The sequence below is a fragment of the Eschrichtius robustus genome, chromosome 3, assembly GCF_028021215.1.
Source record: "Eschrichtius robustus isolate mEscRob2 chromosome 3, mEscRob2.pri, whole genome shotgun sequence".
In the NCBI taxonomy this organism is placed as follows: domain Eukaryota; kingdom Metazoa; phylum Chordata; class Mammalia; order Artiodactyla; family Eschrichtiidae; genus Eschrichtius; species Eschrichtius robustus.
Genome location: NC_090826.1, coordinates 109628536 through 109649736, shown reverse-complemented (window position 1 = coordinate 109649736; position 21201 = coordinate 109628536). Strand labels below are relative to the sequence as shown.

General features: G+C 41.1%; 1 pseudogene; it reads right to left on the bottom strand.

Annotated features, from left to right (window-relative positions):
• Positions 1-2031: 2031 nt before the first annotated feature.
• LOC137761280 (asparagine synthetase [glutamine-hydrolyzing]-like) lies at positions 2032-3814 on the bottom strand (annotated as a pseudogene).
• Between the last annotated feature and the right edge of the window lie 17387 nt (positions 3815-21201).

Sequence of the window (21201 nt, the reverse complement as noted above, 5' to 3'; positions counted from 1 at the left end):
ATTCCTAAAACATGATTCAAACCGGTAAAGGAAATGATTGATAAATTTGATATCAAAATTTAAAAAAATTTTATGACCCAAGGTACTTTTACAAAGTAAAATATAAGTGACAGGGAAACAAATACACTATATAAAGAACTAGAATTCAGAACACTTTTACATATCAATAGGAAAAACATAACCAATCCTAAGAAAACAAGGAAATAATATAAATAACAATGTATAGGAAAGACATCCAAATGATAAAATATAAAAGATCCTCACTTAACAAAATACAAGTTAAAATATTGAGATACTATTTTTTCACCAATAAGATTATCAGAAATGAATTATTTGGCAATATCAACTGTTGGAGAAGGTATGGCGAAAGGTACTTTTATAGACTGCTGATAGGGAGTGTACATTGAAGCAGGCACCTTGAAAACAACTTGTTAGCATCTAATAAAATTGAAAAATATACATGCTAACTGACTGTATGACCTATAGACAATCACACATATGCACAAGGAAGCAGGTTCAAGGATGTTTATTGGAGCATTATTTGTAATAGCAAAAAATTGGAAACCATCTAAATGCCCATCAAAGGGGAAATGAATAAAGTAAATACAATGTATTATTACAAATAAACACTATAAGGTGGCTAAAGAGAAAGAACCTAACATATAACACATTGTTGTGTGAAAAGGGCAAACCACAGAATGATATGAATGATGTGATACCATTTGTGTTAATTTAAACACACGAAATACACTAGGCATGTATATATAATGGGCTAATGGGCTCATGATGGCGGTTGAAAGTGACTGTTACATAATCTTATTTATAATGACACTCCAGGGCAAAATTCAAGGAATCTCTGAAAAATGTCCAAGCAATAAACGATTTGGAAATTCCCTGGTGGTCCAGTGATTAGGACTCCACGCTTCCACTGCAGGGGGCAAGGGTTCAATCCCTGGTGGGGAATTAAGATCGCACAAGCCACGTGGCACAGTCAAAAACAAAAACAAACAAACAAAAAAGATCAAGAAAATCTGCCAGTCAAAATGGAATTAAAGCAGAAAGTCTGCTTTGCTGGAGTGAGGGGAATAACTTGGTCCCTGGAGAGGAAAATAGAGTTGGAAGAAGTTATAACGCGATTTTTGCTTTACTGTAATTTTTTAAAAAGAATATGTATAATTATTGCTTCTGTAATTAATTTTTAAGGTGTACATAAGACTTTTGGTTTTAAGATGGTAAAACAAGAACGTCTTATCCTAAAAATCTTAGAATTTGGAGGCAATGGCTACCTTGAAAGGCTGGGCTGAGATGGACATGCTGAAAATTCCGATTTAAATATAAACAGGATCACCAGGGATCACTAGATATTTGAGGAAAGGCTCCAACATGAAAGAGAAAGAAATCCCCCTCCTCAATCAAACAGAAAAATATATCTCACCGTTCCTATGTATATATACTCAAGAGAAATGAAAACATATGTCCAGGGGAAAACTAGTTCACAAATGTTCATAGTAACATTATTCATAATCGCTAAAAAGTGGAAACTACCCGTATGTCAATCAACTGATGAATGGATAAACAAAATGTGGTATAGCCAAACAATGGAATATTATTTGGACATGAAATATAATGAAGTACTAATGCATGCTACAACGTGGGTGGACCTTGAAATCATCGTGCAAAGTGAAATAAGCCAGACACAGAAGGCCACATATTATATGGTTCCATTTATATAAAATGTCCAGAAAAAACAAATCTATAGATGAGCGGCTGCCTAGGGCTGGGGGTGGAGAATGGAGAGTGGCTGCTAATGGATATTATTTTCTTTTTGAGATTATGAAAATATTCTAAAATTAAATTGTGTTGATGATTGCATCGCCTGTGAATATACTAAAAACCACTGAAATGTACACTTTATTTATTTGTTTTTTTCAGACTTAAGACTTTTATTTTTTCACACCCAAGCGAGCCTGGGCAGTTGACTCATCCTGCCCCCAAACCCCCTACCCTTCATAATGAGAAGAAATATTCACTTTCACTCCACGGCTCAGGGAGTACCTAAGCTTTGGCGGCGGCCTTGTAATGGGTCAGAGTGCGGGCGGAAGGGTCAGTGGCGCTAGTGCACCTGGGCATCCAGTAATGAGGCAGCCAGTCGGCGCAGCCCGGGTAGTGACGTTCAAAGATCTGACGGTAGTAATAGCCTTCTTTCATTTTGGGAGTACTGACGGGAAATTTGGGGCTGCGCTTGCCATCGCTGCATCATCAGCCTGATGGTCAATGTACTCCTGTAAAATCCTGAACCAGGAATTCTTAACTGAGGTTATTCCATCACTGAAGGCTTCTTTTGGTCGCCAGAGAATCTCTTTAGGTATCAGATTGGAGTCCTCACACGTCTCTCTCAGGAGATGTTTTTCTATCCCGTTCTTGGGGGGTTCTCATATCTGGTGGCAGAGACAAGTAATAGGAAGAAAATCGATGATCCAGGAAGGGGACTCTCAGTTCAAGGCCATGGGCAGCAGTAGTTCGATCTGCTCAGAGAACATCAAACAAATAGAGTTCCTTCAGAAGCCGCTCACTCTCCTCCTCGGCCTTCTCAGGGGAAGGAGCCTTGTGAAAATATATGTAACCCTGTGTAAGTTCATCTGAACCTTCTCCAGAGAAGATCACAACGCTATCCGTGTTCTTCCGAATGTACTTCGAAATTAAGTACATACCTACTGAAGCACGGACTGTTGTAATATCATAATATCAAGGAAATATCAAGGAAATGTAATATTTCCTTGATGTAATATCAAGGAAAATATGACTTCATCCAGGACCTGAATGCCTTCCTCAGAGTTAAAGAGGACTTCATGGTGTTCGCTCCCAATATGCTTTGCCACCTTTCTAGCAGCTAGTAAATCGGGACTGTCTTCCATGCCAATCGCAAATGTCTGGAGAGGATACTGTACTTGGGCCTCTTTTAGCTGCTTCAACAGGATGGCAGCAACCAAACTGGAATCCAAGCCACCTGATAAAAGGCAGCCAATCCTTCTGTCCATCATCAAACGTTTCTTAATGGCATTGTCAAAAAGGATTCGTAGGTTGTTCTTCACAGTTTCTATCTCAAAACCTGGGAAGTTTCTCCACGCTGTCATACAGGGCATGCAGAGGTTCATCTCTACAGTGATGATATTTAACCATTTCCACTGATGCTACTTTGCCATTTGGCTTTAAATCCAAAACTTTATAGTGTCCTGGGAGAAAAAGCTCCACTTTTAAAAAAGGAGTCATAGAGTGCTTCAAGGTAATGAGACCTTTAGCTTCTGAACACACGGCCAAAAATCCATCTTCTGTCCCGTCTTTAAACAAAGGTCTGACTCCATAGGTATCTCTGCCCAAGAACACTTTCTTATTGGCAGTATCCAGTAAAAATAAATGCAAATACCCCATCCAACATACAAACTGCTCAATTCCTCCTTTGTCATAAAGATGAAAGATTATCTCACCATCCACTTTGGTCTGGTATTCAAATTCAAAATGGTGTTGCAGCTTCTTGTGGTTGTAGATTTCACCGTCGTAACAGAGCCACAAGTAAGGATATTTCTTCACTCGAATTGGCTGCATTCCAAACAGCTGGTCAACCACCGGCAACCAGTGAAATCCAAAGCAGCAGTTGGTGTATCCATTGACATTCTCAAAAAGAAATGCATCTGGACCTCTGTGTGCAATCTTCATAGCACTCAGACACTGAACAGAAAGGCAGTCGTCGCTGCCAAAGAGGGCCCAAAAGCCACACATGGTGCAATGGAGCTATGGGCTCTCTCCAAGTGACTTATTCAAATACGATCAAAGAAATTCTGGGCTCCAGCGGGGTGGGCGGGTGGGCGAGCGTGAGGTGAGCAGGCTGCGACTCGCGGTCTCTGTACACTTTAAATGGATTAATTTTATGGTATGTGAATTATATCTCAATAAAGCTGTTTTATAAAGTCAACTAAAAGGAAGCAAAGAATTTGGAGAGCAAAGGGGAAAGCTTCAGCCCTCCTCCTTTCATGTTTGGAACAAGCCCTTCAAAAATCCTACTTCAGAGAACTTATCTCTGCAGCCACATTAGTTGCTTCTGATGCCTTACTATTTTCATTCTCACTAAGATAATTTATGATCTAATTACTAGGCTTTATTTCAGTGACTGTCCTTCTCTTCTGAGTCACTCTCTTTTTTAGGGTCCCTGGCCTTGAGACAGTTCTCTCTATGAACCTTATGAAATGTTCCCTTTTCAGGCCTGCTTGGGCCCAAAATTAGTCTTAGAAAATATAAACCATATCTGTTTATTGTAAAAAAGTAAAATTAAATTAAAAATACAGAAATATACAAAGTAAAGGGAATTCCCTGGCAGTCCAGTGGTTAGGATTCCGTGTTTCCACTGCAGGGCTCACAGGTTTTATCCCTGGTCGGGGAATTAGGATGACTGTAAGCCACACGGTGTGGCCAAAAAAAAACAACCAAACAAATAAACAAACATAAATATACAAAGTAAAAACTATTCGTAGTGAGGTGGATGGACCTAGACACTGTCATACGGAGTGAAGTAAGTCAGAAAGAGAAAAACAAATACCGTATGCTAACACATATATATGGAATCTAAAAAAAAAAAAAAAAAAATGGTCATGAAGAACCTAGGGGCAGGACGAGAATAAAGACGCAGACCTACTAGAGAATGGACTTGAGGATACGGGGAGGGGGAATGGTAAGCTGGGACAAAGTGAGAGATTTTCATGGACATATATACACTACCAAACGTAAAATAGGTAGTTAGTGGGAAGCAGCCGCATAGCACAGGGAGATCAGCTCGGTGCTTTGTGACCACCTAGAGGGGTGGGATAGGGAGGGTGGGAGGGAGGGAGACGCAAGGCGGAAGAGATATGGGGACATATGTATATGTATAACTGATTCACTTTGTTATAAAGCAGAAACGAACACACCATTGTAAAGCAATTACACTCCAATAAAGATGTTAAAAAAAAAACCAAACAACTATTCAGTTTCACTCTTCCCGAGAAGTAACCTTCACTTACATTTTGTTGTGCCTTTCTAGACTGCTTTTGTCCACATGCAAACAAAGAGTTGTTTACTTAAAAAAAAAAAAAAGGAAGAAAAATAGAATCATATCGCACAGACAGTACGGCAGCCTGCTTTTGCACTCAAATATCTTGACTCTCCTTCCATGCCAGCATGTATGGTCTACTTTCTTTGTTGTGATTACTTCACAGTATTCCACAACACAGATATATCATGAAATGGTTTTCTTTTTTTTTTTATTAATTTATTTATTTTTATTTTTGACTGAGCTGGGTCTTTTTTTTTTTTTTTCAGTCATCTATTTTATGCACATCACTGTATACATGTCAATCCCAATCACCCAATTCATCACACCCCCACCCCCACCCCCACCCGCCACTTTCCCCACTTGGTGTCCATACGTTTGTTTTCTACATCTGTGTCTCAATTTCTGCCCTGAAAACCAGTTCATCTGTACCATTTTTCTAGGTTCCACATATATGCGTTAATATACAATATTTGTTTTTCTCTTTCTGACTTACTTCACTCTGTATGACAGTCTCTAGATCCATCCACGTCTCAACAAATGACCCAATTTCGTTCCTTTTTATAGCTGAGTAATATTCCATTGTATATATGTACCACATCTTCTTTATCCATTTGTCTGTCGATGGGCATTTAGGTTGCTTCCATGACCTGGCTATTGTAAATAGTGCTGCAATGAACATTGGGGTGCATGTGTCTTTTTGAATTACGAGTTTCTCTGGGTATATGCCCAGTAGTGGGATTGCTGGGTCATATGGTAATTCTATTTTTAGTTTTTTAAGGAACCTCCATACTGTTCTCCATAGTGGCTGTATCAATTTACATTCCCACCAACAGTGCAAGAGGGTTCCCTTTTCTCCACACCCTCTCCAGCATTTGTTGTTTGTATATTTTCTGATGATGCCCATTCTAACTGGTGTGAGGTGATACCTCATTGTAGTTTTGATTTGCATTTCTCTAATAATTAGTGGTGTTGAGCATCGTTTCACGTGCTTCGTGGCCGTCTGTATGTCTTCTTCGGAGAAATGTCTATTTAGGTCTTCTGCCCATTTTTGGATTGGGTTGTTTGTTTCTTTAATATTGAGCTGCATGAGCTGTTTATATATTTTGGAGATTAATCCTTTGTCCGTTGATTCATTTGCGAATATTTTCTCCCATTCTGAGGGTTGTCTTTTCGTCTTGCTTATGGTTTCCTTTGCTGTGCAAAAGCTTTGAAGTTTCTTTAGGTCCCATTTGTTTATTTTTGTTTTTATTTCCATTATTCTAGGAGGTGGATCAAAAAAGATCTTGCAGTGATTTATGTCAAAGAGTGTTCTTCCTATGTTTTCCTCTAAGAGTTTTACAGTGTCTGGCCTTACATTTAGGTCTCGAATCCATTTTGAGTTTATTTTTGTGTAGGGTGTTAGGGAGTGTTCTAATTTCATTCTTTTACATGTAGCTGTCCAGTTTTCCCAGCACCACTTATTGAAGAGACTGTCTTTTCTCCATTGTATATCTTTGCCTCCTTTGTCATCGATTAGTTGACCATAGGTGCGTGGGTTTATCTCTGGGCTTTCTATCTTGTTCCATTGATCTATGTTTCTGGTTTTGTGCCAGTACCATATTGTCTTGATTACTGTAGCTTTGTAGTAGAGTCTGAAGTCAGGGAGTCTGATTCCTCCAGCTCCGTTTTTTTCCCTCAAGACTGCTTTGGCTATTCGGGGTCTTTTGTGTCTCCATACAAATTTTAAGATGATTTGTTCTAGTTCCGTAAAAAATGCCATTGGTAATTTGATAGGGATTGCACTGAATCTGTAGATTGCTTTGGGTAGTATAGTCATTTCCACAATATTGATTCTTCCAATCCAGGAACATGGTATATCTCTCCATCTGTTGGTATCATCTTTAATTTCTTTCATCTGTGTCTTATAGTTTTCTGCATACACATCTTTTGTCTCCCTAGGTAGGTTTAGTCCTAGATATTTTATTCTTTTTGTTGAAATGGTAAATGGGAGTGTTTCCATACTTTCTCTTTCAGATTTTTCATCATTAGTGTATAGGAATGCAAGAGATTTCTGTGCATTAATTTTGTATCCTGCAACTTTACCAAATTCATTGATTAGCTCTAGTAGTTTTCTGGTGGCATCTTTAGGATTCTCTATGTAGAGTATCATGTCATCTGCAAACAGTGACAGTTTTACTTCTTCTTTTCCAATTTGTATTCCTTTTATTTCTTTTTCTTCTCTGATTGCTGTGGCTAGGACTTCCAAAACTATGTTGAATAATAGTGGTGAGAGTGGACATCCTTGTCTCATTCCTGAACTTAGAGGAAATGCTTTCAGGTTTTCACCATTGAGAATGATGTTTGCTGTGGGTTTGTTGTATATGGCCTTTATTATGTTGAGGTAGGTTCCCTCTATGCCCACTTTCTGGAGAGTTTTTATCATAAATGGGTGTTGAATTTTGTCAAAAGCTTTTTCTGCATCTATTGAGATGATCATATGGCTTTTATTCTTCAATTTGTTAATATGGTGTATCACATTGATTGATTTGCGTATATTGAAGAATCGTTGCATCCCTGGGATAAAGCCCACTTGATCATGGTGTATCATCCTTTTAATGTGTTATTGGATTCTCTTTGCTAGTATTTTGTTGAGGATTTTTGCATCTATATCATCAGTGATATTGGTCTGTAATTTTCTTTTTTTGTAGTATCTTTGTCTGGTTTTGGTATCAGGGTGATGGTGGCCTCATAGAATGAGTTTGGGAGTGTTCCTTCCTCTGCAATTTTTTGGAAGAGTTTGAGAGGGGTGGGTGTTAGCTCTTCTCTAAATGTCTGATAGAATTCACCTGTGAAACCATCTGGTCCTGGACTTTTGTTTGTTGGAAGATTTTTAATCACAGTTTCAATTTCATTACTTGTGATTGGTTTGTTCATATTTTCTGTTTCTTCCTGGTTCAGTCTTGGAAGGTTACACCTTTCTAAGAATTTGTCCGTTTCTTCCAGGTTGTCCATTTTATTGGCATAGAGTTGCTTGTAGTAGTCTCTTAGGATGCTTTGTATTTCTGCGGTGTCTGTTGTAACTTCTCCTTTTTCATTTCTAATTTTATTGATTTGAGTCCTCTCCCTCTTTTTCTTGATGAGTCTGGCTAATGGTTTATCAATTTTGTTTATCTTCTCAAAGAACCAGCTTTTAGTTTTATTGATCTTTGCTATTGTTTTCTTTGTTTCTATTTCATTTATTTCTGCTCTGATCTTTGTGATTTCTTTCCTTCTGCTAACTTTGGGTTTTGTTTGTTCTTCTTTCTCTAGTTCCTTTAGGTGGAAGGTTAGATTGTTTACCTGAGATTTTTCTTGTTTCTTGAGGTAGGCTTGTATAGCTATAAACTTCCCTCTTAGAACTGCTTTTGCTGCATCCCATAGGTTTTGGATCGTCGTGTTTTCATTGTCATTTGTCTCTAGGTATTTTTTTATTTCCTCTTTGATTTCTTCAGTGATCTCTTGGTTATTTAGTAACGTATTGTTTAGCCTCCATGTGTTTGTCTTTTTTACGTTTTTTTCCCTGTAATTCATTTCTAATCTCATAGCATTGTGGTCTGAAAAGATGCTTGATATGATTTCAATTTTCTTAAATTTACTGAGGCTTGATTTGTGACCCAAGATGTGATCTATCCTGGAGAATGTTCCGTACGCACTTGAGAAGAACGTGTAATCTGCTGTTTTTGGATGGAATGTCCTATATATATCAATTAAATCTATCTGGTCTATTGTGTCATTTAAAGCTTCTGTTTCCTTATTTATTTTCATTTTGGATGATCTGTCCATTGGTGTAAGTGAGGTGTTAAAGTCCTCCACTATTACTGTGTTACTGTCGATTTCCTCTTTTATAGCTGTTAGCAGTTGCCCTATGTATTGAGGTGCTCCTATGTTGGGTGCATATATATTTATAATTGTTATGTCTTCTTCTTGGATTGATCCCTTGATCATTATGTAGTGTCCTTCCTTGTCTCTTGTAACATTCTTTATTTTAAAGTCTATTTTATCTGATATGAGTATAGCTACTCCAGCTTTCTTTTGATTTCCATTTGCATGGAATATCTTTTTCCATCCCCTCACTTTCAGTCTGTATGTGTCCCTAGGTCTGAAGTGGGTCTCTTGTAGACAGCATATATATGGGTCTTGTTTTTGTATCCATTCAGCAAGCCTGTGTCTTTTGGTTGGAGCATTTAATCCATTCACGTTTAAGGTAATTATCGATATGTATGTTCCTATGACCATTGTCTTAATTGTTTTGCGTTTGTTTTTGTAGGTCCTTTTCTTCTCTTGTGTTTCCCAGTTAGGGAAGTTCCTTTAGCATTTGTTGTAGAGCTGGTTTGGTGGTGCTGAATTCTCTTGGCTTTTGCTTGTCTGTAAAGCTTTTGATTTCTCCATCGAATCTGAATGAGATCCTTGCCAGGTAGAGTAATCTTGGTTGTAGGTTCTTCCCTTTCATCACTTTAAGTATATCATGCCACTCCCTTCTGGCTTGTAGAGTTTCTGCTGAGAAATCAGCTGTTAACCTTATGGGAGTTCCCTTGTATGTTATTTGTCATTTTTCCCTTGCTGCTTTCAATCATTTTTCTTTGTCTTTAATTTTGCCACTTTGATTACTATGTGTCTCGGCGTGTTTCTCCTTGGGTTTATCCTGTGTGGGACTCGCTGTGCTTCCTGGACTTGGGTGGCTATTTCCTTTCCCATGTTAGGGAAGTTTTCGACTATAATCTCTTCAACTATTTTCTCGGGTCCTTTCTCTCTCTCTTCTCCTTCTGGAACCCCTATAATGCAAATGTTGTTGTGTTTAATGTTGTCCCAGAGGTCTCTTAGGCTGTCTTCATTTCTTTTCATTCTTTTTTCTTTATTCTGTTCCACAGCAGTGAATTCCACCATTCTGTCTTCCAGGTCACTTATCCTTTCTTCTGCCTCAGTTATTCTGCTATTGATTCCTTCTAGTATAGTTCTCATTTCAGTTATTGTATTGTTCATCTCTGTTTGTTTGTTCTTTAATTCTTCTAGGTCTTTGTTAAACATTTCTTGCATCTTCTCGATCTTTGCCTCCATTCTTTTTCTGAGGTCCTGGATCATCTTCACTATCATTATTCTGAATTCTTTTTCTGGAAGGTTGCCTATCTCCACTTCATTTAGTTGTTTTTCTGGAGTTTTATCTTGTTCCTTCATCTGGTACATAACCCTCTGCCTTTTCATCTTGTCTATCTTTCTGTGAATATGGTTTTTGTTCCACAGGCTGCAGGATTGTAGTTCTTCTTGCTTCTGCTGTCTACCCTCTGGTGGATGAGGCTATCTAAGAGGCTTCTGTAAGCTTCCTGATGGGAGGGACTGGTGGTAGGTAGAGCTGACTGTTGCTCTGGTGGGCAGAGCTCAGTAAAACTTTAATCCGCTTGACTGTTGATGGGTGGGGCTGGGTTCCCTCCCTGTTGGTTGTTTTGCCTGAGGCAACCCAACACTGGAGCCTACCTGGGCTCTTTGGTGGGGCTAATGACAGACTCTGGGAGTGCTCACGCCAAGGAGTACTTCCCAGGACTTCTGCTGCCAGTATCCTTGTCCCCACAGTGTCAGTTCTGTATTTCTTAAAAGTCTCTTCTTTGCATCCCTTAGAGCATCCTGTCACTTTCAATATCACGGTGCCACTTAACTTTCTCTGCCTTTCCGGATCTCCCAGAGAGCACCTGCAGGTCCCCAAATTGCAGCCAATAGTGTTTCGGATCCTCAGGGAATACAGCCTTTTCCTGGAGGCCGCTGAAGAGCCCCTCTGCTGAGAGTACCACAGGTCTTCCTGGGACACCTCCATCCTCTCTACACAGCCATCTGTAAGCTTGGCCCAGGAAAATGTGTAGGGGACCTGCGGGTCTCAGCCAGCAGTGCAGTGCAAGTCCACATCCTCCAAACAGGCCACCTTCACCTCCCAGGTGGGAGGCGACACGCTGCAGGCGCAGCTCAGGAGCAGGAGCTGGAGGCCGCGCGCCATCGCTGAGGGCTGCCCGCCTGGGACCGTGGTGCATGCCTCCACTTGTAGCTGCACCCCACCTGCGCTTCATTGTGCTTTTGTTTGCATTTCCCTGATGATGAGTGATGCTGAGCACCTTTTCATGTGCCTGTTGGCCATCTGTATGTCTTCTTTGGAAAAGTGTCTATTCAGATTCTTTGCCCATTTATTAATCAGATTGTTTGGTTTTTTGCAGTTCAGTTGTATGAGCTTTTTATAAATTTTGGACATTAACCTCTTATCAGATAGATGATTTACAAGTATTTTCTCCCATTCCATAGGTTACCTTTTCATTCTGATGGTTTCTTTCTCTGTGCAATAGTTCATTTCTTCTTACTGCTGCAATCAATCTACCATGGTGTGATGTACCACAGTTTATGTAATCACATACTGCCGAACATCTGGATTGTTTCTGACTAGTTTTTGGCTATTACAAATAAAACTGGTATAAACATTCCTGTACTGTTCTCATTTTTGCAACTGAGCCCGAGGCTGTCACTGGTATTTATGACTTTCCTCTGTTGCTTCTCATTCCTTTGTCTTAATAATAGCTAACATTTATAGAGTGTTTACTACATGCCAGACCCTGTTCTATGTGTTTTATAAGTATTACTCAATTCTCAAAATAACGATTTGAGATATCAACTATTATTATCCCCATTTTACAGGTGTGGAAACTAAAATAGACACAGGTACACAGCCAGCATGTGTTAGCACTCAGATTTAAATCCAGGTAGTCTGGTACCAGAGCTCAGGCTCTAAACCACTATGTTATACAGCCAGGACTTAAGATGGTTGGGTTCTTTTCTTATGGAGTGACTTAAACCTTCACTCCCGGAGGATAACTAGCTTTTATCTCGCTTCTGCTGGTTTAGTCTTCTGTTAACTTTAACCATTGGACATGATGGTATAAGATATCCCTGGGGTGCTGCTGGGTCGCACACATCCTCCTCTCTTTCCCTGCTGTGTAACAGTAACCTTATTTTCTCTAAATCATCAGGATCAATCATCCCAGCTAACATCTTATTCCCCTTCTTTGCCTGTTTACTCAATGGCTTAAAAAGCCCCAAATGGCCAGGTCTCTGTCTCAGGTTCCAGTGCAATGGGCCTATTGGTGTCTCCTCTTTGTGGAAGCAAACATCCTTGGGATACCAAACCTCTAAACCAGCAGAGCCCAGAGTCATGGGGCTACACACAAAAATGTTGTGAATAGGTTATTAGAGGTAGTAGTGAGAGGCCCCGCTCCCACCTCTATCTCTCTCTTCCTGGGGCCACCATGTATCCTAGCTGAGAGAGAAATGGTGCCATAGAATGGCTGCTGGTTCAGAGCATACACTGCACTCCACTCTGTGGTCAGCACTCCGTTCTCAGAAAGTTTTGCCATAACTGAGTCTCTACAAAGCCAACTGCTTCTGAGGGATGGAGTACATAAGATCCATGACTCCCATGGGCCTTCCAGGGTAAAGAACATGGACTCTGGAGCCAAACTGTTTAGATTCATATATTGGCCTCACCACTCACTTACCTACTGTGACTTTGAGCCATTTACAAAACTTCTCTGTAACTCAGTTTCCTTATCTGTAAAATGGAGATAATAATGGTATTTAGCTTAATATGGTTTCTGTGAAGATTAGATGAGCTAATGAAACGGAGGAGGACCCTATGGTCCTTCCCCACCATGTCCTCCGCCTGCCTCTTGTCTGTGAAAAATCTTTAGCCAAAGAATAAGTTTAATCAGAGAAGTGAGACATGCAGAAGCAAAGAAAAGCAGTCAAACAGGACAAAACAATAATAGTTTAGTCCATAAGCAAAGTCAAGGACCTTTAGTTCCTTCTCAAAGGCTATAGATAACATTCAGAGCCACATCCTGTGAGCTGTCTTGTAGATACTGAAACCCCCACCAGGTGCAAGAAGTTAACTACATGATGACCAGACTGTAGCCATGACATAAGATGCCACAATTCCAAGAATTGGCCTCAAGGAAATGGGAACAAACCAACCCTGGAACTGAAGATTAACTGTACTTAAGACAATCTAGGGACTTCCCTGGTGGTCCAGTGGGTAAAGACTCCACTCTCCCAATGCAGGGAGCCCGGGTTCGATCCCTGGTCCGGGAACTAGATCCCGCATGCATGCTGCAACGAAGATCCCACATGCCGTAACTAAGACCAGGCGCAGCCAAAATAATAAATAAATAATAAATATATTTTAAAAAATCAAGACGACGCTGGTCAGACCACCGCATGACCAATTTCAAGATGACTGTCAGAGCTGACTGTGCTGTTTCTGCACGTAGCCCCTCCCTACATCTATAAAAGCTCTTGCCCACTGTTTGTCAGTGGGGGTGGGGTGAGGGGGAGGGGGAGGGAGAGGGGGGGAGGGGGAATCCGTCCTACCTCCGGGTTGCCAGCTTCCAAAATAAAGCAAAATTTCCTTTCCACCAACTTGCCTTTTTATGGGCTTTTGAGCACTGAGCAGCTGGACCCCACTTTTGGTTACACTAATACTTGCAGAGCACTTCACGTGCTAGACACTGTCAACACTCTTTCACTGTACAGTGAGATCTTGGTCAGAAGCCACGCGTGTGGGGAGCCACGATAGCGTATGACGCATCTGGAATGTCCACAGATGGTGGGGGGGGAAGATGGATGGGAGTAGGGAAAATAAATCCACGGCTAAAAATGCGTAATTGCCTTCTAGAGAGAACAAATTTCTGCCCCTTCCTTATTGGAAGAGAGCTAACATAAGCACCCTTCATCAAGTAGGTGGGCTGAATTGGTAGCTTTTGTGGGCCAAGCTGACCTTCAGCAGTAGCCCCCACTAGGTCTGACTTGGTAAGGGGAGGTCCATCCTGTGAAGACCACATACAGCCTGTGTCCTTGCCACCACAGCTGTTTGGTTCATAACAATGTCTCAGGGAGAAACAGAATGACATCCATAAGGCAGGTTCACATTACCCATCTGACCACCAGGAGCAGCCTCTAGGGAGACAGCCTTATGATGGTGAGTGGCTATACTAGACACAAATATTCTTGTGTTCTGGGGCCCTCCTAAGAGGTCCATTCACAAGACTTCTTCCCAAACCTCTTTTCCCCAACCCTCTGATTTTGTTCCATCTAAGTTTGTCCACCCAGCCAAATCACTGGCCTTGCACATGAATCAGTATAGATCCTCTGTGTCTTCTCCCAAAAGAGCCAATGATGTATTCTGCTTAAAATTTTACCCATTGGAGGATTTTCTTTCTCCATTAACTTCCAGGACCATCTCTCAGAAGAGCTTTATTATTTTTTTTTTAATAAAGAGGCATTTATTAATTATGTACAATTTAAGAAAAAGGCCACTGAGTCTCTAGATTTTATCTTATAAAATTCCAGGGAATTCCTTGGCGGTCGGTGGTTAAGTCTCCGCACTTCCACTGCAGGGGGTCCGGGTCCCATCCCTAGTCGGAGAAATAAGATCCCACAAGCCACGTGGCTCAGCCAAAATAAATAAATGAATAAATAAATAAATAAAGCTCCATCAAAAAAAAAAATTCCATGTTAAAAACTTCTGTTTTCCTAAGGGTTAAAACATTTTTTAATTGTGGTAAAAAACCTATAACATTAAATTTACTGTCTTAACCATTTTTAAATGTACAGTTCAATAGTGTTAAGTATATTCACGTTGTTGTGCAATAGATCTCTAGAATTTTTTCTCAGAAGGGCTTTGTTACCGCAATAATAACAGGAACACTTAGTGCATGTACTATTCGAAGAGTTTTACATACATTAAGTTATTTAATTTTTAAAGCAACCTACGAGGGTAGGTATTTTTATTATTTCTCTTTTAGAGATAAGGAAACAGAGGTTCAGAGGGATTAAAACACTGGCCCAAATTCATATAGCTAGGAACTAGTGGAACCAGAATTCAAATACAGGCAGTCTGGTTCTAGAATTCTCCTATTAATCTTTTTTTTTTAACTGTGGTGGGTTTTTTTAACCATTTTTAAAAATTTAAGTATAGTTCATTTACAATGTTGTGTTAGTTTCAGGTATACGACAAAGTGATCCAGTTTTACATATACATATATATATATATTCTTTTTCAGATTCTTTTCCATTATAGGTTATTACAAGATATTGAATACAGTTCCCTGTGCTATACAGTAGTACCTTGTTTATCTATTTAGAATTCTTGCTGTTAATCTCTTAATAATAAGCCACTTCTGGCTGGTGATGGTGTATGGTGCAGAGCCAGTCTCCTGCAATCCAAGCTGGAATTTTTTTTGTAATATTTATTTATTTATTTGGCTGCGTTGGGTCATCGTTGCGGCACACGGGATCTTTGTTATGGCACGCGGGATCCTTCATTGCGGCGTGCGGGCTTCTCTCTAGTTGTGGCGCGTGGGCTTAGTTGCCCCGCAGCATGTGGGATCTTAGTTCCCCGACCAGGGATTGAACCCGCGTCCCCTGCATCGGAAGGCAGATTCTTAACCACTGGACCACCAGGGAAGTCCCCTGGAATTTTTTTGTGTGTGTCCAGTGTCTTCATGCCTAACTTCTCCTGAAGCCACTGGAGTGGACTGAGGGAGGAGAGGTTATTTAGCAAGATATGGCAAGCTAGAAGGCACACCAGGGCATTCTGTGGCTCCTTTCTGCCTTTAGGATACTATCAGGCTCCAGCCAGCTCTATTTGAAGATGAGGAGCACCGGGGCTTGTGAGACCCTGGGCTGGCTAGGTGGATCAGATAATCCTCAGTTCATAAGGGGCTTGGCCCTATGTTTGGTTTCTACTGAGATCCAGAAACTCACAAGAAGCTATTTCTCAAGAGAAGAACTGTTACTTGCTGAAGTTGGCTGGGCCTCACCATCGCTTTGGGCCACCCTGGGGACTCTCCTTCTGGGACTTGCTTGCCACAGTCTCTAAGATCACCCCAGTATGTCAAGCACCACTGGATCCCCTGAGTCATAAGGCCCCAGTGACAGATGTGCCTGAACTGCAGCCAGGAGCAGCCGGAGAGCCTTTCCTTGTCTGAAACCCCATTCTCAGAACGCTGCTTCTGCCCCTCAAATTTCAAGTGCAGCCCTGGCACCACCACCATCATGGGACCCTGGGAGCTTCTGTAGCATGCTACCTGCCCAAACACTTGTGTGCCCCCCGCATCAACCAAAGCCCACTCCCCACTGTCCCTATTTCTCTGTGTCACGGTCCTCCTTCGGCACAGCTGGCTGTCCAAGACCGAGTCACATGCTTGCTCCCAGCTGCAAGGGGACCTGGGACAGTGAGTATCTGGTCTTTTGGTTCCGGAAGTGGTTGGTGGGTTCTGTCTCCCACCAAACTTAAAAAGAGATGTATGTGCTGGCCAGACCCAAACAATAAAACACAAAAACAACCTATCCCAAGGAGCTGTGAAGATTATATGATTTACTACATTATTATAGTGTAGGAGTCACAGGCACAGAGTCTAACGCCAACTGCCTGGGTTCACTTCCTGGGCTCTGCCGCTCACTAGCTGTATGACTTTGTCAAGTTACTTCCCTTTGGTATGTGTAACTCCCTTATCTGTCAAGTGGACATGAGAGTGCTCATTTCACAGGGTTGTTGTGGCGGTTAAACACACAGAGCGTGTAAAGAGCTTAGAGAAGTACCTGGCACAGGTAAGCTTCTATAGGAGGCATGTGGTTCATGTCTCTTTCTTTGTCTTTAAGTCCTTAAAACAGCACCAAGGGCTTATTAAGTGTTTAATAAGTAATGGCTGTTGTTGTTATTGTCATTATTACCTGTGTCTTGCCTACTTGTCCAGGTATGTCTCTAGACTACATCCTAAAAGTGGAATTCCTAGGTAAAATGGTACACACAGTTTAACTTTTGATAGGTAGTGACAAATTGCATTTTGTTAATAAGGCACCAACCGGTACTCTCACCAATCCTGAATGAGCATGCCCTTTTCCTCCTGTCTCACCAATACTGGATTTTAACCTTTAAAAGTTTTGCTCTTGGGCTTCCCTGGTGGCACAGTGGTTGAGAATCTGCCTGCTAATGCAGGGGACACGGGTTCGAGCCCTGGTCTGGGAGGATCCCACATGCCGCGGAGCAACTAGGCCCGTGAGCCACAACTACTGAGCCTGCGCGTCTGGAGCCTGTGCCCTGCAACAAGAGGGGCCGCGACAGTGAAAGGCCCGTGCACCACGATGAAGAGTGGCCCCCGCTTGCCACAACTAGAGAAAGCCCTCGTGCAGAAACGAAGACCCAACACAGCCAAAAATTAATTAATTAATTAATTAATAAAGTTCCTCTTTAAAAAAAAAAAAAGTTTTGCTCTTCTAATAAGAAACTGTGTTATTGTATTCTTTCATTATTTCAATTTTAAAATTACGTATGTATTTCAAGCTTACTATAAAAATTTTAAAACTCCATAACTGGGGAATTCCCTGGCAGTCCAGTGGTTAGGACTTGGCACTTTCACTGCCAAGGGTGCAAGGTTCAATCCCTGGTCGGGAAACTAAGATCCCACGAGCTGTGTGATGCAGCCAAATAAAAAAATTTTTAATTAAAAAAATAAAAATAGGGACTTCCTTGATGGCACAGTGGTTGAGAATCCGCCTGCCAATGCTGGGGACTGGAGTTCAAGCCTTGGTTCAGGAAGATCCCACATGCCGCGGAGCAACTAAGCCCACGAGCCACAACTACTGAGCCCACGTGCCACAACTGCTGAAGCCTGCGCGCCTAGAGCCCGTGCTCCGCAACAAGAGAAGCTACCGCAATGAGAAGCCTGCGCACCACAACAAAGAGTGGCCCCTGCTTGCCGCAACTAGAGAAAGACTGCATGCAGCAACGAAGACCCAATGCAACCCAAAATAAATAAATACATAAATTTATTTTAAAAAATTAAAAAACGTAATTGATATATAATGTGAAAAATAAAAATTGCTCCCTATAATCCAAGTCCTCAGAGGTAACCACTGTCAGTTACATTTGGTATGTTTGGTATAATAAAGGATGATTTATCTCTACAAATCCTTTTTTATGAACACATAAATATACATAGATATAATTTAAACATATATAATTTAAACTAGTTTAATATAAATTAAATTAATTTAGACAATTAATTAAATGGTTTAATTTTATATATAGTTTTAATTAAATGAGATTATACTATTTTTTGTTTTTTACCCCTTGACCATATTCCTTGGATATCCTTCCATATCAGTATATATAAAACTGTACATTATGACTGCCTGGTGTTCCATATTATTGATGTTACATAACATATTTAACCATTTCCCCTACTGATTGTTTCCAACTTCTTGCTATTACAAACAGTGTTGCAATGCACATTCTATTCACATATTTGTGTGCTTGTCTATATTGCATACTTGTCCTTCCACAGAGCAGATCATTAAAATGGATTTCCCTTTAAAATGTTGCTAGGTATAGCTAAATTGCCTTCTTAAAATGTTCACCATTTTATACTCGTGCCAATAAACTACAAGCATGACCTTTTCACCACACTCCTTCCAACCCTGCATATTATCAGTCTTTTTTTTAAATTTATTTATTTATTTATTTATTTTTGGCTGTGTTGGGTCTTCGTTTCTGTGCAAGGGCTTTCTCTAGTTGTGGCAAGCGGGGGCCACTCTTCATCGCGGTGCACAGGCCTCTCACTATCGCGGCCTCTCTTGTTGAGGAGCACAGGCTCCAGACGCGCAGGCTCAGTAATTGTGGCTCACTGGCTTAGTTGCTCCGTGGCATGTGGGATCTTCCCAGACCAGGGCTCGAACCCCTGTCCCCCACATTGGCAGGCGGATTCTCAACCACTCTGCCACCAGGGAAGCCCTATCAGTCTTTTTATTTTTGAAAATCATGTCATATTGTTGTTTTAACAAGCATTTCTCTGATTACTAATGAGATTGGGTAACTCTTTTTATGTTTATAAAGCCATTTATCTTTCATTTTCATATTCTTGGCACATTTTTCTGTTGCACTGTCTTTTTCTAATTGATTTGTTGGAGATTTTGGATCTTGGGAGCAATCATTGTTTTTCAGTTTAAGCCTTTTAAACTTTGGTTGACTTTTGACAAGCTGAGACAGGAACTCTCAAAGTATTCATTTCCCAAATAGCAATTATTAGTATTTCTACACATGGCTGTGACCCTGGGGAGATCCTAGTGGAAACAGCAGCTTAGATATGGTGTATGGAAGACAGAGAATCCAGGATATGCATGAAGACTTTTTCCCAGGCCTCCCTCTGATTCCAAGTAGAACTGAGGACGTCTCCCCAAACCCTGGGACTCCTGCCTTTCTGGGGCACTGGGAGAAGTATCCCCTACCTTCTTCCCAGTCAGCATCTGGGTGCCGAGGTGAGAAAGCAGAGGCCCTGGGCTCTGAAGGGAAGGAGAGGATTTGTTCCTGCCTGTCCTGAGTCTTAGTAGAGAAACTGTGACTCAGGAATATGACTCCAGGGACCAAAGGTCCTTCCAGCCTCAAATGGAAGGGCTTTTATTTTCCTTTGGATATTTTATTTACGGTATTGTAACGTGTCCAAAATGAAGACTTGATTAGGGGGTTTGATGGCTTAATTTGGGCCATTAACCAAGACTGATGCAATTCTTTCTTCCCAGGCTCTTAACTGAAAGGTTGCAAGCCAGGTGGGCCTCTGTAAAGGTGGAGATGATTGCATTAAAACCATTTTATGGCTCTTGTCTCAGCTCTTCTGGAGCCAGTCCTGGCACGGGAGGAAGGCTGTAGGGCAGGGGGGAGTGTGATGGCAAACTTTCACCTGTGTCCCTATAACCGACGTTACCTTTTCTAGACTACATAACTGGTTTTCAAACCCACTTCACCTTTTCTTCTTGTAGATTAGATGTATCACAAGATACATAATATCTGTTCTAGTCAGACTCTTCATTTAAACAGAAAATCAAGTCTTCAGTAGGCAGAGGTTAAAGAGATTAGGTTATAGAGATTTAAGAGATTTATTTTTTTAAGCATTTTTAAAATTTATTTTATTTTTTTATTTATTTATTTTTGGCTGCGTTGGGTCTTCGTTGCTGCGTGCGGGCTTTCTCTAGTTGTGGCGAGCAGGGGCTACTCTTTGTTGTGGTGCGCAGGCTTCTCATTGAGGTGGCTTCTCTTGTTGCAGAGCACAGGCTCTAGGCTCGCGGGCTTCAGTAGTTGTGGCACGTGGGCTCAGTAGTTGTGGTGCACAGGCTTAGTTGCTCTGTGGCATGTGGGATCTTCCCGGACCAGGCTCGAACCTGTGTCCCCTGCATTGGTAGGCGGATTCTCAACCACTGCACCACCCAGGAAGCCCCTAAGAGATTTATTGAGAAAGTCAACGGACAGTTATGGACCATCTAGATCTTGATGCAAATAAACTGTAAAACGAAAACTTACGAGACAATGGGGGAAATTTGAACACTGATTTAATATTTGATAATAGTAAAGATGTATTAATTTGTTTAGCTGTGATTATGGTATTGTGGTTTTTAAAAAAGAATTCTTATCTTGAAGGGATGCATACTGAAATATTAATTTAAGAAATAATATAATGTCTAGAGTTTGCTGCAAAAAACATCCAAGGTAGAGGGAGGCTGGGAGGTATAGTTGAAACAAGATGGATTATGAGCTGAGTTTTATTGAAGGTGGATGGTGTACCTGTGGGTTCGTTATACTATTCACTCTACTTTTGTATTTATTGAAATTTTCCAGAATGAGAGAGAGAGAGGAGATCTCTCTATCTCACTTTCTATTCTTGTCTTCTCTCTCAAGAGATAGGGGTAAAATAGTTAAGGTAACAGTTGCTTTTAAAGCACTTTCTTTCCCCTTTTTAGCGTCTCCCTTGCTCTTGCCTTAGACCAGTAGCCACTCCTCAGCACTGCCCACTGGGAGGCATGCATCTGACCACACTGCTAAAATCCTAGCGGCTTAACACCCCAGGGGTAATCCCTGCTCAGAGGTGAGAAGAGGCCATCACATAACAGAAAGACATAAACTGCTGGTGGTGAAGTTTCAGGCATCAGCGGCAGGCCAGAAGGGAGGCTATTTCTGAGTGGATTAGAGGTGGGGAGGAAGCCCTCTCAAATTATGCCCTTTGTGGGAAGCCCTGGCAGAGGGCATT